The sequence below is a fragment of the Podarcis gaigeae genome (genome assembly GCF_964106915.1).
Source record: "Podarcis gaigeae genome assembly, chromosome: 6".
Lineage (NCBI taxonomy): Eukaryota > Metazoa > Chordata > Lepidosauria > Squamata > Lacertidae > Podarcis > Podarcis gaigeae.
The window spans coordinates 70582024-70608531 of record NC_139682.1 but is presented as its reverse complement, the minus strand read 5'-3'; positions in this window follow the sequence as shown (position 1 = coordinate 70608531).

Here is a 26508-nt window from a genome sequence, read left to right as displayed (position 1 = left end):
ATAGCATGATGAATCGTCAGTTCTGTTACCACCCCCAATGGCGGCCTCATTTCCTGTCACGGTGTTTCCTGAGTCTCAGACAGAAACGAGCATTTAATGTGTGAAGTAGGAGTTGGAATCTAGCACGGTGATTGGTCAGTTTTGTTGTTACCACCTCCAATGGACACCAACAGCAAGCAGAGGAATTGAGAAGATGTTAGTGCACACAACCTCATGCCAACATGGAAGTTACTGTGCGCTGTCAGCTGTGTAATATGAGGTAATGCATGTTCTTTGTACTTTTGTCCATTTACTGTATTTATTTTCCCCATTTTGAACTATAAAATGGTGATTTTCTTAAGTCAAAATGACAGTACCCCAAACATTTTTAAGGGGGGGAGCACTGATCCTATGGGGAGGGAAGCTGTAAGAAGGGTGAGGATTTTGCTCTTCCCACCATTGTGCACAATTTGCTCTAAAATATTAGGGCCACCATGTTATACACAACTGGGACATGCAAAGTGGGTCTGCTGCCATCACATCTAATTTGCCACATACAGCACAATCCTATATATGTCTTCTCAGATGTGAGTTCGATGAGACTTTCTTCTCAGTAAGCACATACAGAGCTGCAAGCTTACATCTCTTTTAGAAGCTGGTTTCCATTCTTTCTAGCCTATATTTATATGGGAATCTTTCTATACTGTTCCCCCCACCCCCACAGCCCTTGCACTTTTCACTACCTTTTGATTATTTACATTTCACAGTGGATTGACTTACCTGTAATCTGTACTCCAGGTGCTGATGTATGATTGATATGGTCAAATTTGCCTTGGCTGTGAGCTCGAAATGCTTCCTCCCATTGCTGGCTCCATTTCAACTCGATTCTGCCCCAGCTAGCAACAGATGCTGCATAAGGGCTTTGGACCTCAACTCAAATCTATACCTCTAAAAATCAAATGGAAAAACCAACATTGTAAATGTCAAAAACAAAGCAAAAGAAAAGAATTATGTGAATCAAATACAGATTTTTTCAGAGATCCAACCCACATTTTGCTCTCAGCAGTCTAGAGATCAACATTTTAAACTGGAACAAATGTCAATGTATCTGAAAAGCAACGCTGTCCTATAAAACTATCTGGCACGTAAGCTGATTTCAAGGTATATTTTAATTATATTTAATGCCTATTTTAATCAGGCGTGTCTTGATTGCAAGGAGTGCTCTATGCCAATAGAGTGTTTGGGATTCCACTGGGATTCCCAGTGGAAATGAAAATAATGATTCTGCACCATCTATGAAAGCCCATATGCCAAGAATATCCTCCGGGGACCAGATTTGCCAGATATAGTGGTGCTTTGTGCCAGCAGAGCAACTGAAAGCAACTAAAGTGAAGCTTAGAACAGGGGCTCAGTTAAAAACGACGACATTAGAAGTTAATCTTAGATACATCACTGTTAATGGCTGCTAAACAAAGGCCACGAATAGAGAATGAACAGAGGAGGATGTTAGCTCAGTCAGTAAATGGGATGAAATTTTAAATATATCAGCTATTAGGTGGGCAGATGGTTCTCATACTAACAATCCCTTACTTAGCAAACCTTAGATCCCTAGAAATCTCCTATTGTGAAAGATGACGGTGATGGGAACGACTATTATTTTAAAATATCACCTGGGTCAGCCACTTTGGTATGCTGGTTTTAGAGGACAGGATGGTTCTCTGTCGGGGCAAGCTAGAATAATGAAGGGTGGCAAGGTACAATAAACCTCTACATTCATTGAGCCAAGGCCAGCTACTTATATTTTAAAGCGGCAACATTTGAACATGAGAAAATGACTCATCTCCTGGTATGCCCCACGGAGGACCTTAAGGTCCTTATATAGCAACACCCTAGAGGTCCCGGGCTCTAAGGAAGTTAGATTAGCCTCAACCAGAGCCAGGGCCTTCTCAACACTGGCTCCAGCCTGGTGGAACGCTCTGTCTCATGAGACCAGGGCCCTGCGGGATCTGATTTCTTTCCACAGGGCCTGTAAGACAGAGTTGTTCCACCTGGCCTTTGGCTTAGAATCACTTGATTTCCTCGACCTCTTTCTTTTTCCTTTCTCCTCCTGTGAAGAGGTTGCATCCTAATGCTTTAATGTTGTATTTTAATCTTGTTTTTTAAAAATTGTATTTTAATCAACTTGCTTTTATTATTGGTTGTTAGCCGCCCTGAGCCCGGTCTTGGCTGGGGAGGGCGGGGTATAAATAAAATTTATTATTATTATTATCTAGTCCAACCAATTGCATCTCTAGTCCAGCATTGTCTTCTCACAGCAGCCAATGAGATGTCTGTACAATGCCTGCTGCAGCAGCACTCTGCCCACCTGCAATTCCCTGTTGGCTATCCAAACACACATTGGTTCACTCCAGGTTTGCCAAGTCCTGGTGACCACTCCTAAGATGCTGTCTAGGGCAGAGGGCTGTGTTTTCCCCACCATCAACAGCCTGAGGCTCACGTGTCAGGGTGCGGCCCAGGTGTGGCCATGAATCCGCTGGTTTTGCTAACCGCAGAAACGAGGATGAGGCAGGGGAGAAAAGCAGCTGGTAAGCCATAGGATGTGGCTGGATCACCAGTTACGCAGACCTGGGTTGCTCCCACCATGTATGTTCCTAAGCATGCATCAACACCTTGCTAAAACTGTGTGGGAGGTGAGCAGAAGTTCCTCCACACAAAGCAGTTTATTGTGCTGTCATGCATGGACTTTTTCTGCAGGGTCAACACAGCATCATCCTCATCAAATGACTACCCTATGATATTTTCCCATTTAATCTACTGCTATAGTTAAAGCTATGGTTTCCCAGTAGTGATGTATAGAAGTGAGAGCTGGACCATAAAGAAGGCTGATCACCGAAGAATTAATGCTTTTGAATTATGGTGCTGGAGGAGACTCTTGAGAGTCCCATGGACTGCAAGAAGATCAACCCTCTCCATTCTTAAGGAAATCAGCCCTGAGTGCTCACTGGAAGGACAGATCCTGAAGCTGAGGCTCCAATACTTTGGCCACCTCATGAGAAGAGAAGACTCCCTGATGTTGGGAAAGATGGAGGGCACAAGGAGAAGGGGATGACAGAGGACGAGATGGTTGGACAGTGTTCTCAAAGATACAAACATGAGTTTGACCAAACTGCGGGAGGCAGTGGAAGACAGGAGTGCCTGGCGTGCTCTGGTCCATGGGGTCACGAAGAGTGGGACACGACTAAACGACTAAACAACAACAACATCATGTCCATCTGGTATTTATTTATTTTTAAGCAGAAGTGGTAGATCTGGATTAAATGGGGGGGGGGGTATTGGGTGGCACTTTGATGAGGAAGATCTTGTGTGGTTGGTCCCAACCAGAGAAAAATGGCAACTTAAGTTGACAGAATATGCGCAGCTTGCAGACTCAACATATAGAACAAGAGCACAAGAAGAACGTACGTTTAGAGAAGATTGGAAAATGTTTATTGAATATATGGGAAATAACTGTGTACAGCTGAAAAACGCTGACAACATTAAGATAAATTCAACGGTGTAAATAAGTTTTGATGGATGTAATAATAGCATACTGAATGGTACAGTTTTCGTAAAATATGCAGGGATTTATGATATGCAAAATGAACCATGGAAAGGGTAGAAAGGAAGTCATTGATATCTTAAGGATGTAAAAAATGAGTACTTTAAATTGTAAAACATAAAATTTAATAAGAGAGAGAGAGAGAGAGAGATCTTGTGTGGACAGTGTGAAAAACTTGCATGCATAAGCAAGACCAAGTCCACAATAAACTTCCGCGTGGAAGCGCCATGTGTTCCATCGACCCTTAGCCATCTATCCCTGAAGCTACTTTTCTTTACGAAAAATAAAATTAAAACAGTGGTGGAGCTCTAAAGTTTACATTTGCGTGGAGCGTATAGTTAGCCCTTAAGACATAGGAAGACAATAGCTTCAATTATCCATCTGGATCAATCTGGACATGTTCCAGAATGCTTCTTCACATACATATCTTTAATGATATTTATTTTATACTCCGCATTATTATGCAGGCTTTCTTCTGTCCATTGAATGCCCGACATGTTTTGTTGTTGTTGTTTGGTTTAGATTTTTTGCCCTTCAACAAGACATTTCGGAGCTCATAAGATGTGGCCCAATGTACATTTTTGTACATTTATTTTTGCAGAAAAGAGTTTCCTTGCTTCTGGTTTGTGTTTTCCCTCTTGCTGTTTGGGTAGTCACTGTGGGGCTGAGGAGCCGGGAAGCATTAGCCATAATGTAGCCACTGTTTATGCAGAGAGTACGTTAATTTATAATTTTCCTTAAACTCTCTTCAATTGGCCAAATGATGTCTCTTTTACAGGAATCTACTAAGTGCTCAGGTTTAGTATTCGTTAATTGAGGTAAAACTCTTAAAGCCATTAGGCAATTTAAATGTAGCTCTCTTTGAGCAATATCCTTTATTGGATTCCCCCATTATCCTTTAAATATCTTGGTGAGCAAGGGGATAAAATTAGAAAGAATTTGTTTGCTTTAAATTGCCAGCCTCTGCTTGATAAAACTATTAGCTATTTAGCTAATTGGACGGCTCTTCCATTATCATTAATTGGCAGAATTAATACAATTAAAATGGTGGCTTTATCTAAATGTTTGTGTTTATTTCCACGTGTACCCATCAAGCTCCCTAACATGTTTTGAAAGCTTTCAATTCTCCAATTAGCTTTGTGGCTTTTCAGGGTTAGAGTGAAGATTAATTTGGGAACTCTGCAAGTTCCCTTGCAGTCTGCTGGGATGGCTTACTCCTGTTTATAAAGTTACTTATTATAATAAGTTCTTCCCAGATAGAAACCTTCCTGTCGTGGAGCCAGATGGTGAATCAAGCATATTAGCTACACGGCTGGATTAACCAGTGGGGTAAAGGGCCTTTGTGAATGAGGTGGTTGTTTTCACAAAAACTGTGAGGTTGTTGTTGCAACCATTCCCCTACAGTTTGCTACTTCTGTTGCAGGTAAATCTCATTTCCTGACGCATACACCCCAAACTGCAAATTTGTTCGCCAATGGGAAAAATCTAATCTCACCCACATGACACACAAAAACTGTACATGTATCAAAGCCACCTATTACTTTAGGTGTTCAAAGCACGTCACATTATCTCAAAAATCCTTCCAACAAGGTAGGTTGGTATTATACCCATCTTATAGATGAACAGCTGAGGCAGAGAACTAGCCGAAGGCTGCCCAAATAGTTCCATACCTGCCAATGTGAAAATAGGGACATCCCCTCCAAAATTTATCCAGTGAGAAAAGGGAAATCCTATTCATACCCTCCAACATTTCTCCAATGAAAATACGGACGTCCTAAGGAAAAGTGGGACATTCCAGAATTGAAAAAGAAACCGGGACAGTTTCTGTAAATCCAGAACTGTCCCTGGAAAATAGGGACACCTGAAGCGTCTGTAGTTCTTGGCAGAGGCAAGATTTGAACTGGTGACCCGAGGTACCACTGTAGTTGTTTATTTTCTCGATATCTGAAGGGAGGGTCCCACTACCGAGAAGGCCCTCTGCCTGGTTCCCTGTAACTTGGCTTCTTGCAGCGAGAGAACCGCCAGAAGGCCCTTGGTGCTGGACCTCAGTGTCTGGGCAGAACGATGGGGGTGGAGACGCTCCTTCAGGTATACTGGACCAAGGCCATTTAGGGCTTTAAAGGTCAGCACCAACACTTTGAATTGTGCTCAGAAAGGGTGATACAGATGAGAGGTTACCCTAGGGTAGTTTGAATTTGTGAGCTTTGTGGCCACTGTTGATAAGTGCCACAATTCCACGGTGCCAATCCTATCTTGTGTGTTTTCATATTATAACACCATGGTAACACCAGTTCCCATCATTCCTGACCATGGGCCATGCTGGCCGGGGCTTATGGCAGTCAGGATTCAACAAGCTCTGGAGAGCCCAGGCCTTAGTCTCCAGCATTACATCCCAGCTTGGAGAAAGAGTCACCGAAAGTAGGGGTACACCATTTTGTAGCAAGGCCCCGTCCTCTAGGCCATTACTACCACGTCCTCCTATATCCTAAGAGAGGATATCAGGGTTACTACGAATTCTTGTGTCACAAATACAATCCATATTAAGGTCCCCTGCTGGAGTGTCATTGTCTCAAGAGTATTCACAAAGTAGAGTGAGCTTATCTAGCTCCTTTCCACCCACCTCAGAATACAGCATCCTGTCCTTTTGCCCCGTGACAAAAGGATCAGCTGCCTGATAACGGGGAGAGTGAAGAAATTGTCAACTTCCCCAGAGCGTGTAGGGGAATCGCTCAGTGCATGGCAAGAACAAAAGCGCTTTTTGCTCACTTGCGTGACAGTCGCTTCCCACATGACTTTCTAAACGGGCTTGATGTTGTCAGCGTCGCGCAGTTAATACGACTTATAAATGCGCCCTCACCTGGTGACAGGTAGCATTCACCATGTCAAGCCGACCTCTCATTTTTGAGCCTTTCACCTGACATGGTAAATAATACCAGCTGTCACCTAGCGCATTTGTAAACACTCGCCATTTATGGGGTGAAATAATCTTATCATGCCTTTACCATTTTTCTTTTTTAAGTAATCTGCAATTCTTCCCCGAATGTCGGCTCGAAGTGGAGGCATGACGTACGGATCAGAGCATCCCAAAACATACCTTAGTTTACCTTGCCTATCTGTTCTAATCCATTTGCCAACATTTAATATGCAGCCTGTGGAAACCCAGCAGAGTTTCAGAATTCTACAACGCCCTGTGTATTTATTGCACGTTGTCAAGGTAAGAAACAAGTGGTGTCGTAAAGTCCTTCAAAGGCAACTTCAGTACAAACTAAAGTCTTATTCATGCATTCGAAAAACATGTGCATAGGGGGAGGAGCCACATGCACTGGCCGAACCTCACACGAGGCGAGCCTGAAGGGCCTCCTAAATGCATTCAGTAGAAAGGGTTGAGAAGCCTCCTCATGATCGGGAACCCTAATGGCAAATATTTTGGCAGGGGAGGAGAATTACTTGTGCCAGGACCCTTCCTGGAATAGATTTCTTGCATGCTGTTGGTCAGCTCTGTTGAAAAAGGGTAGGGTGGAGTTAGCATAGAGGTGCTCCTCCTCCTACCCAAAACAACTCCACCCCATTTTGGAGATCGGTGGGCAGAACTTCCTCAGTGGACCACATACCCTCCAAAATTTCTCCAGTGAAAATAGGGAAGTCCTATTCTATTATTATTATTATTATTATTATTATTTTACTTATGGTAAAATAATTTTACTTATTATTATGCTTTTCCCAGTAGTGATGTATGGAAGTGAGAGCTGGACCATAAAGAAGGCTGATTGCCGAAGAATGGATGCTTTTGAATTATGGTGCTGGAGGAGACTCTTGAGAGTCCCATGGACTGCAAGAAGATCAAACCCATCTATTCTTAAGCAAATCAGCCCTGAGTGCTCACTGGAAGGACAGATCCTGAAGCTGAGGCTCCAATACTTTGGCCACCTCATGAGAAGAGAAGACTCCCTGGAAAAGACCCTGATGTTGGGAAAGATGGAGGGCACAAGGAGAAGGAGACGACAGAGGATGAGATGGTTGGGCAGTGTTCTCGAAGCTACCAGCATGAGTTTGACCAAACTGCGGGAGGCTGTGGAAGACAGGAGTGCCTGGTGTGCTCTGGTCCATGGGGTCACGAAGAGTCGGACACAACTAAACGACTAAAGAACAACAACAATTATTTTACTATTTATACCCCACCATCTAACGGTGTTGCCCCAGCCACTCTGGGTGGCTTCCAACATATATTAAAAAAACATAATAAAACATTAAACTAGGGCTGCCATACATCCGGAATTTCCTGGACATAGCCGGGCTTTGTCCACCAAAAACGGCGTCAGGGTGGAATTTTCTGAAAGTGGCTAAAATATCTGAGGGAACCCATGTATATGGCAGCCCATATCAAAAGCGTTGCTTTTTTGATGTTTTCCCTATTTTTTAAAAAAATAGGTAAAAACTTCTCTCTCTTATTGAGATTTTGCCAAATAAAGCACAACAACTTTGTGCTCACTTTTTGAAATATGGCAACTCTAATTAAACATTTAAAAACTTCCCTATACAGGGCTGTCTTCTGACGGCTCAGGGGTCAGATAACTCTATACCCGCCAACATTTGTCCGATGAAATTAGGGACATCCTAAGGAAAAGAAGGACATTCAGGAATCAAGTCAGAAACCAGGATGGCTTCTGTAAATCTGGGACTGTCCCTGGAAAATAGGGACACTTGGAGGGTATGGGAGTACAGTGGTACCTCTGGTTACATACTTAATTCGTTCTGGAGGTCCGTTCTTAACCTGAAACTGTTCTTAACCTGAAGCACCACTTTAGCTAATGAGGCCTCCTGCTGCCGCCGCACTGCCAGAGCATGATTTCTGTTCTCATCCTGAAGCAAAGTTCTTAACCCGAGGTACTATTTCTGGGTTTGCGGAATCTGTAACCTGAAGTGTATGTAACCCGAGGTACCACTGTAGCTTATTTGGCACAGCCTCCATACAGCGGACAGGTGCATTTTCACCAGTGTGTGTTTCGGCAGAGGCAGCCATCCCTCTGCCTCATCCTGACACCCCCTCAGCTGCCAAACCAGTGAGTGCCGAATTGCATGTTATGTCTTTTCAAAAGAATTATTTTAAACGTCTTGTTGTAGCTGATGGGGCGATTAACAGATCTAAATGATTTATAAGCAAACAAACAAACAAACAAACAAACAAACGTGTAGCTCAGTGCTGAGCCATTGGGTGCCAATTCCTCTGGTATATCTACAGTCGTATCTCTTGAAATGGAGACTGAGGCAAAACGAGCAAGATTTTCAGGATGAGGAACAAGGTCCATTCCGAAGAGTGTGGCTTAGGGTGTGGCTGGTTGTCTTTGGTTGGCTGTAGTGAGAATTGTATCATTCTCGTTTATAAAACCCAATAATAATAATAATAATAAAGAGTTCCTTTGGTGCTTGTGGCTGAAAAACGACATCAAATCTTTTTGACCTCTAAAGCATATCGCTGCTATACGCAACAATCTCTAGTAAAATGCTAAGGGAAATTCTTATAATTGCTTCACAAAGCTAAAATAATACATCTAGGCTCGCTTTACTTACTTGTACGGAGCCACGGAGTTCTCTGTCTCCGGGTGTTCCCTGACTTCCCACCCACCAAGAATCTCATTCTGACAGGGCAGAATACCCAATGAAGTCTTTGTGTCTTTGAGGAAATCATATTAAAGTCCTGGATTAACAAGAGGACTAATACAACATGCATACCCAGCCCCAACAGGATTAATTTACACATCAACCTTATTCTGTAATTATGACTCCACTGGTGGAATGTCAGCTGTGTGTGTGTGTAAGGCAGAGAGTCAGGCGGATGGAGACAAATTCCTTTCTATTATCTCCTCCTTTATCTGTCAATATATTTACTTTGGCCTGGACTTTTGAAAGTAAGTGCATTCATAAACCAGATTTGATTTCCGGGAGAGAAGCGTTCCATTTGAAGAAGCGCTTGCCAAGACTCAACGCCAATAATACCGTTTCAGTCCCATGACCTTGGCCAAGTGTCCTACTTTATAAAGGACGGTCCTCTATCTGACGGTATCGTCTGTTTGAAAGGCTATTCTGCCCAATTCCAGTTTTAAGAATAAAGAACCTGTAAGGAGGGAGAGTTGCAGCCTTCATGTTGCTCCAGACAGCAAACCTAGCAGGCATTCAAGTCACCTGCATTTCTATTTAAATCAAGGCAAATATTTCTATATTTGCATCTATAAATATAAATTAGCATATGCAATTTTTATGGAAACGGTGTCCCTTTTTGTCCTCACTTTTGGCAATGCATAAGCAGCCACCTTGAGATGCAGGTGGCACTGTGGGTTAAACCACAGAGCCTAGGACTTGCCGATCAGAAGGTCGGCGGTTCGAATCCCCGTGACAGCATGAGCTCCTGTTGCTTGGTCCCTGCTCCTGCCAACCTAGCAGTTCAAAAGCACATCAAAGTGCAAGTAGATAAATAGGTACTGCTCCAGCGGGAAGGTAAACAGTGTTTCCGTGCGCTGCTCTGGTTCACCAGAAGCGGCTTAGTCATGCTGGCCACATGACCTGGAAGCTGTACGTCGCCTCCCTTGGCCAATAAAGCGAGATGAGCGCCGCAACCCCAGAGTCGGTCACGACTGGACCTAATGGTCAGGGGTCCCTTTACCTTTAAGCAGCCACCTTAATGCCAAATCTCAATCCTGGAGCATGTCAAATACGGTAATTATAGGAACATGGGAAACAGCCTTATATAACAAAGCAGACCATTGAACCGCCAACCTTCCAAGTGTCCCTATTTTCCAGGGACACCCCTGATTTAGAGAAGCCATCCCGGTTTCTGATTTGATCCTGGAATGTCCCACTTTCCTTAGGGTGTCCCTATTTTCATTGGAGAAATGTTGGAGGGCATGGAGTTATTCGATCCCCAAGCTGTCTGAAGGCCATCCTGTATAGCGAAGGGGTTGTCTGTTTAATATTTTACTATGTTTTATATAAACATGTTTGAAGCTGCCCAGAGTGGCTCGGGAAACCCAGTCAGATGTGTGGGGTATAAATAGTGAAATGCTGATTATGGAATGGGACACCCCCGTTTTCATCGGACAAATATTGGAGGGCATGGAACCGTTGCAGCTCACTATTTTCTGCTCCGACCAACAAGCAGTTGTCCAGAAATTGAGGCATGTGTCTTTCTCAGCCCTACCTAGAGATGCCAGGAATTGAACCTGGAACATTTGGCAGGCAAAAGATTGTGCCCTAGCACCGACCTATGACCTTTACCACCACCAGTTACTGAGCAGTCGCAGAAGGAGACATACTGGGTGGTGTAACACACCCAGTGGCAGAGCTTCATGCCCAACTGGGGGTGGAGAACAGGCGGGGGCGGGGCTGGCATGTGTCCTGGGGGCGGGGGGCAGCCACGATGGCACCCTGCCGGGATCACGCTGCTGGGGGTGGTGCACTCCCCCCGCACGCCTCTTCCTCCACCAGTGAATACATCTCCTTCTGGCAACTCTTTCAGCCAAGCTGGTGCTAGACCTATTGCTCTGCTTTCCTTTGAACTACATATGCGAGGCTGTGAGGAGGGTCTTGTCATCTGGGCATACGCATGGCCAAGCTTGTACGCCAGAGATGTCACTTTGGTGCTGCTAACGCAGCGGTTTGACTTTTCACCCTTGGGGGTGCACTCTTGAGGCACATAGAGACCAACAACAGTGGCCTTCATGGCAGATAAACAAGACCACCACTGGAGTCATCAGAACCTGTAGGATTAGAGAAGAGGGGCATTGCTGGACTTCCCATCAACCTCAGTACACTCCAGTTTTAGTTTGGTTTCATTTTAGGAACAAAATGTTATGAGGTGGCCTTTTAAGCTTCATTTATTGAGAGACCTAGTATATTCTGTCTTGCTAGCTGAAGTCTGAACTATATAAATAAGAAGCAATGCCAAAAGCAAGATGGAACATTCTCCTGAGGATCCTTGGAGCAATTATTAGTATTTTATCATTCTTGGTCCCTCTCCCTCCTCTCCCGCATGCTTCTGCCCCCACCCCACATTGCTAAACTCACTGTGGTGATGAATATGATTGTTATTATCCAAAGACCTTCCTTGCCTGCTCACTGCATCTCTGTTTATGAAATGCCATAACAAAAGTGAGCTCACGCTTGTGTGACTCCACTGCGTGATGTTCCTGTGTGCCAGATGGGCACTTTCATGACTGTATGAGCGTGGATTATTTCATTTCCTACATCTGGGACTCCAAATGGCTGTGCAGAATGCCACAGGAGAGAGGCTCGGCTGCTTCAGCTGGGGAAACCGGCCTCCACAAGGGAACCCACTGGATCAGAGGACATCAAGCTGCCCCATGTGGTATGGGAAAAGTTCACGGAGAACTGAGGGCAGAAGGGAAACCTTTAGAAGCAGGAACAAGGCAGAAAATAAACAATAATGAATGTAGTATCTCAGCTGCAGGGAAAGGAAGGGGGAGGGAGAGAAAGGGTGGAGAAGGTGGAAATAATAAACCACGAGCAATTTCTCGGCTGGCCGTAGAATATGGGCTTGAAATGCTTCATTGTTACGGTGGGGAGATGCGGTGACCTTCAGACTGATCTCTTCATGCCGCAAGGACTAGACCCAAGAGGAACAGTTTAAGGGATGCTGGCATTTACCACGTCAACTTTGGCTCCATTTTGACTCCATGTGCAAAGCTTGTCATAGGGCCTTAACAAGGCTCCCGCAGCATCATTTCAACTCTGATAACTCTCCTGTGGTTTGAGAAGAGAGCAAAGCATGGCACAAATCAATGTCCCCATGCAAAGCTCCTGTTCTGTTTCACGTTGGGCATGCTCAGCATGCCACCCTTCTCAAAGGAAGACTGTGCCAAGAATGCTCCACAACGTTTGGAAGGTGTCTTGGGTAAACGGTCAGGCCTTCCAGAGATGATTTCGTCCCACCTGGTCTAGGGAAGAGCCACAGCTCAAGGGCAAAGCATATGCTTTGCTTACAAATGGTCCCTGGAGTGGTCTAAAGCACTGAGCCTCTTGGTCTTGCCGATCAGAAGGTTGGCAGTTCGAATCCGTGCAATGGGGTGAGCTCCCTTTGCTCTGTCCCAGCTCCTGCCAACCTAGCAGTTTGAAAGCACACCAGTGGTAGGTACCACTGTGGTGGGAAGGTAAGCAGCATTTCTGTTCGCTCTGGTTTCCATCATGGTGTCCCGTTGCACCAGAAGCAGTTCAGTCATGCTGGCCACATGACCCAGAAAGCTGTCTGTGGACAAACGCCACCTCCCTCGGCCTGAAAGTGAAATGAGTGTTGCAACCCCTTGACTGGACTTAAATGTCCAGGAGTCCTTAACTTTACCTTTTATCCTGGTGCAATCCCTGACATCTCCAGGTAGGGCTGTGAAAGACCCTATCTGAAACCCTGAAGAGCCAGCAACATTCAATGTGGGCAATACCAAACTAGATGGGTCAGCAATTTGATTCACTTTATGGCAGCATCAGATGTTTGCCCATTTTAGGGTGGTTCTACTTGAGCCCGCTATGATGTGCCACCAGAATGATCCTCCTCGTAGCTATTTCTTCCACAAATGTTCCCAAAAGATAAAGAAGAAGAAGAAGAAGAAGAAGAAGAAGAAGAAGAAGAAGAAGAAGAAGAAGAGGAGGAGAAGGAGGAGGAGGAGGAGGAGGAGGAGGAGGAGGAGGAGGAGGAGGAGGAGTTTGGATTTGATATCCCGCCTTTCACTCCCTTTAAGGAGTCTCAAAGCGGCTAACATTCCCCTTTCCCTTCCTCCCCCACAACAAACACCCTGTGAGGTGAGTGGGGCTGAGAGACTTCAGAGAAGTGTGACTGGCCCAAGGTCACCCAGCAGCTGCATGTGGAGGAGCGGAGACGCGAACCCGGTTGCCCAGATTATGAGACTACCGCTCTTAACCATTACACCACACTGGCTGTCAGTAAAGGGCTGGCGTTCACTATGATCCAACTCTGAAATATTGAGTGGAGTTTTTTCACCCCCTCATAGCAATGGCCTAACCCACAGGGTTGTTTTTGACAATTTCAGTATAAGAGGCAGGATTCAAAGAGCTGTTTAAGCTCGTACAAGAGATTTGAGCTAGCCCAAATGTTTAACTAGTGTTAAAACTTTTTGGTTTTACTTTGAACAACAGCAGCAACACAGAAACACAGCTCTTGGAACTTTTCCCCTTTTGCTGTATGTTATTTAGGAGTCTGGGAGACGTCATTCCTAGAATGAAGGAAGGAAGGAAAGAAGGAAGTCCCTAGTTCCGTGGTTATTTTAATCATGTTCAAGGATTATAAGCAATAAAAATACAATTTAAAAAAAATAGTACCAGCAAATCTTCTAAGGGGTGTGACTAACAGAGTGCTTCTAGGCATGTCTACTCAGAAGTAAGCCTGACTGCATTCAACATGGCTTCATCCCAGGCAAGGAGGTGTAGGATTGCAGCGTAAATATCTTTTCTGGCTAAGAAGTTAAGGCGGTTGTGGGAAGAGGACAAGGTAGAAGACTTGAATTCTGCACCCCCGATTGTGAAAACCATAGTACGAAAAGGGCATAATAATTACCAAGGTGACAATGTTTGGACCGGGAGGGAGGAGGGAGATGCGGAACAAAAAGGCAACAACCCAGAAACAACTTTCCGAAAAGAATTTGTCACAGAGAGTCAAAAAATAAACAGCAGTTGCCTTCACGGTTTTGCATAAGATATTTACAAACCAGAGCATATCAGTGTTTGCTTTATGCATTTCCACATCCTGCTCGGTTTAAAGCAGCAATTTTCTGCAAGGACAACAGAGGGAGGAGAAAAAAAAACATGCTTTACACTGCTTATATTAATTACATTTTTCATTACCCGTCATGTTTTCTACAGGCTTGTGTATTATTACTGCAAAATGTAATGAAACAGAAGGGGGGGGAGAGAAAGGGAGAGAGAGAGAATGGACTTCTGGGAAATTTTCCAATTCTTGAAATGCAATGTTAATTGAGAGCTATTTTTAGGTCAGCACAGATAATGTGGGACCCGGTGCCATCCGTCACGGAATGGGCACTGTGCAGGCCAGAGAGCTTCTCCGCTTTGTTGGGTGACATGCTCCACCGGTGAGGGGAGAGAAAAGAAGAGGGAACAGGAGTCCCACAAAGCGATGCTCCTCTCTGGGATATGGTGCAGATTCATTTGATGGCTCTGTGCAAGTTTCTCAAAGCAGACGGGAAGGGGGGGGAGGGAAGGGTGCAGTGTTGGACCCAAGCCAAGGCCCAACAGGTTGGAACTGTGATAGTTCAGGGAGGAGTTGCCATGACAGGAGGAGGTCGAATTAAATGAAAGCAAGCAGCTCCCTTTGGTTTGGTGGCAAACTTCCAGCTTTGTGAGGGAGCGGCGGTTCGAAATCAACATGCAATCCGGAGCAATGGATTGGAAATGTGATCCCTCTTAATTTATATATCTCTCTCAAAAGGGCTGCCAAAAATCAATTATTTTAATTTGTATATAGCACAGGCATGTACTGATTCAAGTTTCTTTTGAAGTATGTTTTTAAACAGCCGGCACACAAAGCCACTCGCTCTCTCTCCCCAATGCAAGAAAGAAAGAGAGGGGGGAGAGAAAGAGAGTTTAAAACATTGAAAAGACCACAAGTTTTCGCAGTTTCTTTGATCCCGGCAAGAAGGCACACAGAGCCAGTTCAAGCAAATCTAGGAACCCCCTACCAAGTCATTCTGCTGGAATCCCAAGAGTCAGCAAAGAGCGGTTGTCTCCTTCCCCTTATCCAAGCATTCTCTTGCGATGTTGTTTCAAGGCAGGCCAACACTTCAAGCTTCTGTCGCGCTCTTTGTTGTACCCAAAATCCCCACAGTCTCTACTAACGTGTGCTGGGTGTACAAAGCAAGAGTGTGTGTTCAGGAGTGTGTTAGGCGCGACTGAGCTGTGTCAAAGGATCCTGCACACACACTCTTTATCACCCAAGGAGTATTGCTCAAGGATCGGGCCTAGTTCCAGCATCCTATCTTGTCAACCAACAGGCATTTGGTGGGTCAGTCCGCCAATACAGTACGGTATATGCCTTCTGCCTGCCCTGGTTGTTGAGTCTAAGGGCCACTTAGAGCTTCTGCTGCCTCAGCTTTTATTGTATCATTTATTCTTGAAGACAACATGGTGACCGTAGATGCCTTCCTTCAGTGTCTTCAGTGACCCCTAACCTCACACAAGACCTCTGTAGTAGCCAATAGATGCTGACTACCAAAGGAGTCCAGAATAGATATGAACATGGGTGGCTGACCTATACTGAGTCAGACCATCTCACTAAGTACTGTCTTCATTGATTGGCTTTCCCAGATTTCAGACAGGATTCTCTCCCAGCCAGTGGCATGCTGTCAGTGAACTAGGGGGACTAGGCTAGTCCCCTAAATGCTCCCCTGATGCTTCCTTTCCAAAGCCCGGGAAGCTTCTTCCTGGTTTGGAGAGGGAGGCACAATAATAATAATCATAATCATAAATTATTATTTATACCCTGCCCATCTGGCTGGGTTTCCCCAGCCACTCTGGGCGGCTCCCAACAGAATTAAAAGCACAATAAAACATCAAACATTAAAATCTTCCCAAACCAGGGCTGCCTTTAGATGTCTTCTGAAAGTCAGATAGTTGTTTATTTCCTTGACATCCGATGGGAGGGTGTTTCACAGGGTGGGCACCACTACCGAGAAGGCCCTCAGTGCATGATGCTCACAAGCGCAATGTCCTCTCTTCGTCAATTTGCCCTCTCAAGGGCCCTAACTGTTCCCCTACGGAGAATTTCACCGCACGCCACTGCTCTCAACCTACCTAGAGATTGTGGTATGTGCTTGGTGGTGTATGGGCAGTGCCCATGACGGTGTCTCTGGTTTGCAAATGTGCCCATGGGCCCCGCAAAAGTTTGGTAAACCCCGGTTGAAACCTTCTTTTGCCAAACTGCCATCAAAATTTCACTTGTAGACATATTATCTGATAATAATGTAAATATGTCAACAACTTGCCGAACATTTGCATATCAGGGGTTACCTGACTACACCATGTTGGATACCCTTGATTAAGTGATGCTACAGTGGAACCTCTACTTACGTACGTAATCAGTTCCGGAGGGCTGTCCGTAAGTTGATCCGGGTTGCTGGTAGAAGCACCGTTGTGCACAGGTGCATTGGGCAGCAGCGAGCTTCTGCACATGTGCAGATGGCAGAAGCCGCTTCTGCGTGTGCACGAATCGTGGCAAACCTGGTATTTACTTCCCGGTTATCCACGGCTGCAACTTGGATCGGGCCCAAGTAGAGGCGGTCGTAGGTAGAGGTTCTATTGTAGTGTGTTAGCAATTTACATACAGTGGTACCTTGGTTTATGAACTTAATCCATTCCGGAAGTTCGTTCTTAAGCCAAAGCGTTCCTAAACCAAGGTGTGCTTTCCCATAGCACTGGGGGACTCAGTTTACAAAAGGAACACACTCAACAGGAAGCGGAACATGTTCTGCTTCCAAGGCAAGGTTCACAAACCAAAACACCTACCTCCTGGTTTGCAGCGTTCTTAATCCAATTTGTTCATAAACTAAGCTGTTCATAAACCAAGGTATCCCTTTATTTACATCATTTTAGGTAATATGCCCACAAGGGAATTTTGATGACAATGGGTTATCTAACTTTTACTCAGAGTAGATCCATTGAAATTAATGGACATGGCTAAGATAGGTCAATTAATTTCATTGGGCTTACTCTGGCAACACTTAGCTGAGTACCACACCTTATTTCTTCTATACTCTGTGAAGCTTAACCTATTTTTCTTACTTTTATTCTGCCCTCCCCTGTACCACTTCCTTGTTTAGACTATAAAGCTAAGTTATAGAGAACAAATATTGAATATTTGGGTATATCACTCCTACAGTAATTACATATTGCTATTATTAACTCCTGTTATTAATTATATTACTTCTGCAGTAATCGTTATTATAATGATTTCAGTGGGGGAGACCTGAGCATAAGCTTAACTCACCAGATGAAATCAATGAAACTTTGACAGTGCAATCCTAGGCTTGTCAGCCCAGAAGTAAACCCCACGGAGTTCAGATAAGTATATATAGGATTGCAGCCTGAAGCACTTGACTTCAGATGGATCACGACTCCCCACATAGCAAACAAGCTTAAGTTACGTATAACAAGTGCAAAGGATTCAAAATCATACTACTCTTAATTGCTGGACTTCAACCAGTTCGAGAAATAATAATAATATCAGAATCTGAATCTTCGGTGTCAGACGAAAGATCACAAAACAGTACTGAGTTAACTCTATATTACTGATTAGTAATATAGAATCGTGTGTGTGTGTGTGTGTAATATCAGCTTCATTGAAATAGAGATCTGGGTCACGAGATATCATTAGATGCTCGGGAATTGGTTAAATATACTTCAATAAACCACAAGCCTTAACCTTAAAGAAAAAATTTTATTATGCAATGGTATCTCATACCCTCCAACATTTCTCCAATGAAAACAGGGATGTCCCTTCCAACATTTCTCCAATGAAAATAGGGGCATCCTAAGGAAAAGTGGGACATTCCGGGATCAAATCAGATACCAGGATGGTTTCTGTAAATCCAGGACTGCCCCTGGAAAATAGGGACACTTGGAGGGTCTGGTATCTCACCTCAGCAGGGCTCAATTTTATATACAGAACAACAAGCGTTGTATACTGGCATTGTCAAATGAATCACGCCGGGCTGGTCCAATATATACATACATATATATATATATATATATATATATATATATATATATATTCTGGTGCGTGGTTATAAAAGAATTAGAAAACATCCAAGTCATGTAGCCAACTTTTATTTTTAAAAATCCATGGAATGCTTGCATTGCTTGGAATATTTAGTCCACCCTTGATTATCTTGGACATATCTTTAATTGTTGGCCTTTTTCTGCCTTGTGTAATCAAGGCTTCTACTGGCATGCAAGAACAGAAAGAAAGCAAAGCCTACAAATGCCCTCTGCAGGGGTGGATCAGCTGGAATACGCCTACACTAACGTTAGAGGTCAGGGAATCACCTGCACAATGCTTCTTATTCCTCCCAAGCAAAGAGCCTGATCAGCGTAGCTTTTACCTGACTATTCCTGTTAGATTAAAAAGAAGAACTACACTCTCAACCTCTCCGGTGCTTAGATAGCAGCGATAAATCATAAATATATGCTAACATGATTTCCTCTTATCTGACACAGTGAATTAAGACGGTTGAGCACAAACATTTATAGCGGGAATGACAAACGCTTCCTTTTAGGTATGCAGCATCAAAACCATTAAGTTTTATGGTAAAGAACATTTAAAGCTAACGCAAGCAATATACATCAGTGCATTAGTGCACTAAGATGTAGTTGCATGTGTGCACAAATACGCCGTGTGCACACAGGAAGACGCTGACCATACGAATTAAGAGAAAGCTCGACACTGTTTGAAAATGATTGGCCAGAAGGTCTGGCTCTGATGCAGTTCAGAATTATGAGAAGGAGGCTCATCTCTGTTCACCCTGACCCCAAGGCTCACGTGGCCCTCTCCCCTGCTTCTCTCCTGGCACAGCTACAACCCTTTCACTGTTGCTGTTTAATTGTCCTTTGTTGAGTCATTCAATCCTGAGGTTAATCTAAACTATGGTTTGTGCAAACCAGCCCCTTACAGTGGCTGATGGAGCTAAATTATTATTTGACTGCATCGGCCTATCGTTCTGCTGCTTTATTTTGTATTGGAAAATTAACGAGATGGAAGTGAAGGTTTCTGACCTCGTCACAGCCACTTCAGAGGAGCAGAAGGGAGAACTTCCTAGAGCACCTTCATTTTTATAACATCAAATCATGGATTAGCAAAAGGATGGGGAGCCTTAGATGTTCTAAGTCAATGGTCAGAGATGATGGGAGTTGTAGCAACAGCTAGACAGCCACAGGTTTCCCTGCCCTGATTTAGTGTTACATCTAAACCAAACCAATGTCTATCAGTGTTGTCTGGTCAGTGAAAATTATCTGTGAATTTCTACTTTTGACAGCCTTATTTATTTATTTATTTTTAAACTCCCTGGCTTGCATTGCTCTTTTTGTTCAGGCAGAATCATATGACAAACCACAGAAATAATAAGCAGCTTGAAGATTCCCTCTCAAAACAGGATCATGGAAATGAGATTTATTTGATTGGATCAATATTTGGGATTTCATGGAGGAGAAGGGATTCAAATGCGCCTTTGAAATTTTTACTTTAATGTGTTCATTTTCTTTTCAATGGCATGCCAAACATCCTAGGATTTAGAAACCTGACAGGTAATAGGGAGAATGTGTAGCCAGGAGTCTTCTTGGAAAATCCCACCCCAATTGATGGCCCTACCTTAAATCAACATAAATCATTTAGTGAAATATTTGGTCGAAAAATGCCCAGGGCATAGATTCTGAATTACTTTCCACCTTAGTCCTTTTAAGCTGCTGATGAAATTACTGGCAAGCAGTAATCAGTACTGTTTTTCTGTCCCAAGGTTAAAAACAGCAACTACAAAAGACCAAGGTGTGCCATTATGAGCTTTTCATGGTGCAATTTGTTGCACAAGCCTACGTGTATTTACCTGGAAGTAAATCTTTCTGTGGTCAGTGGATGTTACTCCCTGGTAAATTTGCTTAGGATTGCAGCCTCAGTTACTGAGACTCCGAAGATAGCATCATAATGAAAAACAGGTTTATAAAACTCAGGTGTGTATTTAGATAGATGATAGATAGATAGATAGATAGATAGATAGATAGATAGATAGATATTAGTTTCGACAGAATCCTGAGTTCCAAGCAAACAGGACTGGGTGATCAGAAGGGAATGTTCAAAGCACTGAGAATAGCCTTCACTTGGTTGAGACACAACCGGTACCCTATAACAAGGGTGGGGAACCTCTGGTCCAGGGGCTAAATATGGCCCTCAAGCTTTTCTGCCTGGCCCTCAGGACTCTCCGAAGGTCGCACCATTTTTGGCTGCCCTCCATGGTCTCTCTCAAGCACTTTTGCCAGGCTGAAATGTGTCCTTGCTTCATCATCATCATCATGCTGGGATGACCCATTTAGCTGGGATGACCCCAGCCACTGTGGACAGCTTCGAACACATATAAAAACATAATAAAATGTCAAACATAAATAGTAACAATCTGATCCGATACAAAAAAGTCACAATAGCTTTAAAATAAACAACTTGTATCACTTAAAGCAATATTCAATAATCCATTAGAATCTAATACAGTGGTACCTCAGGTTACAGACGCTTCAGGTTACAGACTCCACTAACCCAGAAATAGTACCTCGGGTTAAGAACTTTGCCAGTGTGGTGTAGTGGTTAGGAGCGATAGACTCGTAATCTGGGGAACCGGGTTCGCGTCTCTGCTCCTCCACGTGCAGCTGCCGGGTGACCTTGGGCTAGTCACACTTCTTGAAGTCTCTCAGCCCCACTCACCTTGTGGGGGAGAAAGGGAAAGGAGATTGTTAGCTGCTTTGAGACTCCTTAAAGGGAGTGAAAGGCGGGATATCAAATCAAAACTCCTCCTCCTCTTCTTCTTCTTCTTCAGGATGAGAACAGAAATCACGGGGTGGCAGGGCGGCGGCAGCAGGAGGCCCCATTAGCTAAAGTGGTACCTCAGGTTAAGAACAGTTCAGATTAAGAACGGACCTCCAGAACAAATTAAGTTCTTAACCTGAGGTACCACTGTAGTAAACAGTGGAATTAAATGACAACAAATAACAATTAAACAGTTTACACTTATCTGTTACAATAAAGAATTACTAAACTATAATCAGTCAAAATAAGGGCGAGTCCCAATGCCTAAAATACTACAAAACATACAACTCACATAAAAGGATCAAAGTGAGAAACAAGGATACGCAACTTATAAAATCCCTGAACACCTCTTCTCTCTTCCCCGCTGCTTTGGCTGTTCCCTTGGTCACCTGTCTGGAGGATGGAGAGACGCAGAGCGGGAATTAGTGTAGAAACCTCGGACTTGGGTGTGGTTGGAATGTAGTGAACTGGAATGTGCTTCCTGGAATTTGGCTCACTGCAGAAAGGTCAGAGTCAAATCTGTTGCTCTGCCTACTTTGACATCTGACTTGGCCTAGTTTGGCTCTGGTTCTACACACCATGGAGCTGCAGCCCCCGAAGAGTTGCCTGAGGGAATGCAGCCTGCAGTCTAAGAAAGGCTTCCCTACACCTGTGTTACCTATATCTGCCAATAAATCCCATCCTCTTGGATCCAACCATTTGTTTCACTAATCACTAGTGTCGTATATTTCAATATTTGCCCTGCAAATATTGTTGGAAGCTCTTTTGACTTGTCTGGGAGAAAGCAGGCAGATTGGGAACAGGGACATAGTGATGGGAACCCTGCCCCAAACACTGTTGTACATACTGTAGTTTGTTGGTTAACTAACAGGCATTGCCTCCTCAGCTGTTTCCCCATTGGAAGCCCTGGCAAAGTCCCTTCCATGAACCTGCTTCTATGAGCCAGCGTGATGTAGTGGTTAAGAGCGGTGGACTCGTAATCTGGTGAACCGGGTTCGCGTCTCCGCTCCTCCACATGCAGTTGCTGGGTGACCTTGGGCTAGTCACACTTCTCTGAGGTCTCTCAGCCTCACTCACCTCACACAGTGTTTGTTGTGGGGGAGGAAGGGAAAGGAGAACTCTTCTACATTAGTGCATGCTCCTCTGCCTTTCCTTGGTAGCAGAAATGGCTGGCTACAAGCTGCCAGGACACTGGGGAATTGAAAATGGTGGCTCAAAGCTGCCCCTCTCTCTCTCTCTCTCTCTCTCTCTCTCTCTCTCTCTCTCTCTCTCTTTCTCTCTTTCTCTCTCTCTCTCCTCCAATTGCAACCCCAGGCTGTTCCAGATTTGACGAAGCCCTTGGGCAAAGCTACTCAATTGCAGAAGGACCCAAGGTTGGCTCAAGAATACCAGGATCTGATTACAGCTTGTTCACATGACAAGATAGGAGCTTCCATCATCCATCAACTTGGCCCTGATCAACTGATGGGCTGAGGGAGTGTGCCTTGCCCCAAGTTCAAGGAAGGATTTGCATTAAACCTGAAATATACTCGGAGTCGAGAGTGGATTTCATGCTCTTTATTCAGCTCATAGTGGTGAGGAGGAATGGAAGTTCCCCCAGAATGTCTGCTTTATATACACTATTTACACAATGGGCCCCACGTGATTGGCTATTTCTGGGATTCACCTGTAGGCCAATCAGGTTGCGGATTCACTTCCACCTGGAGCTGGATTGGGTGGCTCCTGTGGACCAGTCAGACTGCTGCATTCTGGACCCTATTGTTCTAGGACCAATCAGACTGCTGCCTTTTGGATCCTATTCAACTCAGTACATAACAAAAAAACAGAGAGAAACAACTGGTTCTGATCAGCTGATGGGCAGTGGGAGAATGCCTTGCTCCAAGATCAGGAAGGAATTTGCATTGCAATCCCTGCTAAAATGGAGGGGAGGGAACCATCTTTAGCAGTGATTTCAATGGAAACCCCTTTGTGATCCCAGAGCCAGCCTTCAAAGAGGCTTGTCACCTGATGTCATTGTAGCAGCAGGTGATTGACAGGTGGGTGGTACCCAGCACCTGTCAAATCTGGCCCAGGAGGGGTTGGGCAGATACAGATTTGGCCCAGGGGGTGGTGAGAGAAGTGTGTTCTCACTTCTGCGCTAGAAGGCAGCACAGAGGCAGGACCTGGGAACTGCCTTTTTTATTTATATAGGTGATTGTTATGAGGACAAAGGAAAATGCAAAATATGGTGAAGCCTTCTGCAGATAAGTGTCATAAAATCTCCGCTCAGCATGAAACCCACAGGATAACCTCACTTTCCTCACTTCCCCCAAACGATAAGCCGAGCTCTGTAGAGGAAGGGTGTGAGAAAATGGAACAAATAAGACAATCATAAAAAACATTTTTAAAAAGCATAACAAGGACAATTATTCATAATAATAGGAAGCGCAATGATCTCGCTGGTTCTTTCAAACTGCCTTATTCTTTCTCAAGAATAGGCAGCTGCCTAGGCTCTCACACATGTGACCAGTGTAGCTTTGCAGTTTTGAGGTCACATCATTAATTACAAAAAATCTGTGTCTGATTCTCCACTCCATTACTCTGGTTTTATGCCAGTTATCATTCCACTAAAAGTTCCGCAGCTACACCGACATAAAAGAGATTATAAATTATTCCCCCACCCCCCAAAAAAAATGCAGCCCTGTTTCCCTCTTCCATGGAACTAGCATAATCTCCTCTCCCCATCCTACACCACACTTTTTGAAATCCCAAAAGCATCAGAAAAAGGCCCTGGTGCTTTTTTTAAAAGCAAGTCGTCTTTTTCCAGTTTTATACAGAGTGCTGTAATGTTCACACCAATCCTTTGAAGTTACCCTGGACCACAGCTGATTTGGTGAAAACAGCACAGCAAAGGCACAACACAAAACATTAACTGAAAAGCCAGCTCTTTTCATTTGTTAATTGCCTGGCATGAATTGTTGTTGACACTGGTTTGTCCTCAGCTCTAAATATGTTAAAACCTCCTTTAAGAAAGAGGTTTCAAAGGATACAGTCATCACTGGGTATCCCATACATCCCTTGTGTTCAGAAGGAACCCACCCACCCAAGCCAGAGTTCCTTACTTTCTCAAGAAACTGGAATTTATTGCCCTGAACCCTCTGAGTGCTTCCTTAAAGAGGCCTTAATTTTAAAACCCTGCCCCTCTCGGATGCCAGAAGGGACCCAAAATGATTAACACATTGCAGAGGGGAGGAAATATGGGGTGAGAGCAATTAGCCCAGAATGTAACAAATCTAAAAATAAATTGGCTTCATTTTTGTCTCCCTTGCACCAGTGTAGGCAGAGCAACATTAATTAGTGTAATAGGACAATAGGAATTAAATTGGCTTGGACACCAGATTTTTGCCAGACGGCTCCGCTGCTGCCGGTATTGCTATCCAACTTCAAAGATTTGGAAAGATGTTGCTGTGAACACTGGAGAATAGAAACCTGTTTTTCATCAACCAGGCCGGCCTGACAAATTAAGTCTGTGGAGCCATTAGATTAAGATAAGAGCTTATCTCCTCGACTGACATTTATTCAGAGGTTTTTATACTGCTCAGCTAGTAATTAGAGTCGTTGAATTTTTAACACTGCTTTGTCCAGCCACTTGACAACACAGAGTCCAAAAATATAGTGTTTGAGAGGGCGGTGTTCTTTTTTCCAAGAGAGAGAGAGAGAGAGAGAAATTAACCCAAGAATACAAAATAATTAGCCTGCAAAGGGTTTTTTTGTTTCCAGAAAAGAACCGTGATGCTAAAGCATGCAGGAAGGTTTTAAGTGAGTCTGTCACGTAATCACTTGTATTCAAAATCTGGCAGCCCCCTTACATTAAGCCTTTAGGTAGGAAAGCTTAGGTATCTTTTCTCTCCAGGATCTATAATTTCTTTCAACCCATACATCTTGCAAATTCTAACATGTTACGAGGGCATAATCAAAACAGTGGCCCTAGTCATTAATGACTGCCTGCTGTTTTACTCGCCTAATTCGGTGTACAGGCTGTGATTTTTCCAGGGGACTTTCAAAAGGAATTTCACTTCATACGGCTGATTTCACTGCAAAAGGTTTATTTTTCCTGCCCTAATTTTTTGTTATAATAGCAAACTGATTGCTCCACAATAGGCTGATATATTTGATTTGGATGCAGGGCTTTGAAGGCTGCTTGAGATTAGTAGATCTTACGGGTGTGTTTTAAGCAGCTCGTTTTGAGTAATTTGGAGATCAGAATTGGAATAATAAATTAGTAGTTAAATGGGTGATGTGTTATTTATGGAAATTTGGATGGCTTGTTATGACTGCATCCCGTTAACAGTCCCCAATATATTGTTTACACCCTTCACTCAACATGCTAAGTTTGCTATCTTTAACAACACCACCCTCCCAGGAAAAAAACAACACACATACATACACAACATCTCAGAAATAATCTTGGAATAGAAAAATATGAGGCTCTTCTCCAACTAATCCATTTGCATGTTCACTCTTCCTCTTACTGAAAGGAAACAAGCCAGATTAGTAAACAGTGGGTCTGAGGTGTTGCATCTTCATGTTCGATAGTCTGTGTATCACAGTGATGCCTTATGAAACAAGTGCAACAGTTTATTTACCAAGGTGCAGATGCCATCTGCACTAGGCATGCAAAGCAGTATCAAACCACTTCAAACAACCGTGGTCTGCTCCCGCCAAAATAAATTCTGTGAGCCGTCGTTCGTTACACCTACAAAGAGTTGCTGGAAGACCCCTATTTCTCTCAAAGAGCTCCAGTTTCCCAGAGTTACTTGGGAAGAGAGTTTGTCTGTGATTCCACTCTGGGAATTGTAGTTTCCTGTAGGGAATAGGGGTCTCCCAACTACTACTTAGCAGCAAGCAAACAAGCTGCAATTCCCAGCATGCTCTGGAGGAAGTCGTGACTGTTCAAAATGGCATGATAATGCTTTGAATGCATAGCACAGATGGCGCCATATTCATTACAACATGCCTATAACCACTAGGTAAGTTGGCCATCCGGGGGAAAGATCTCGACACACATCAACACTCCAGTCAGTTTGGCCTAGGGGATAGAGTGTCAGACTAGGGTTGAGGAGGCCCACATCCAAATCCCTATTCAACCATAAGAGCTCACTAACCACCTCGCAACGTTGTTGTGGTGGTGAAATGGGAGAGAAAGAGAACCATGTATACCACCCTCAGCTGCTTGGAAGAATTATTGGAGGATGGATGGTGGCTAACAGATTGAGGTTGAATCCTGACAAGACAAAAGTACTGTTTTGTGGGGACAGGGGGGAGGCGGGTGGGGGGGACTCCCTGGTCCTGAACTGTG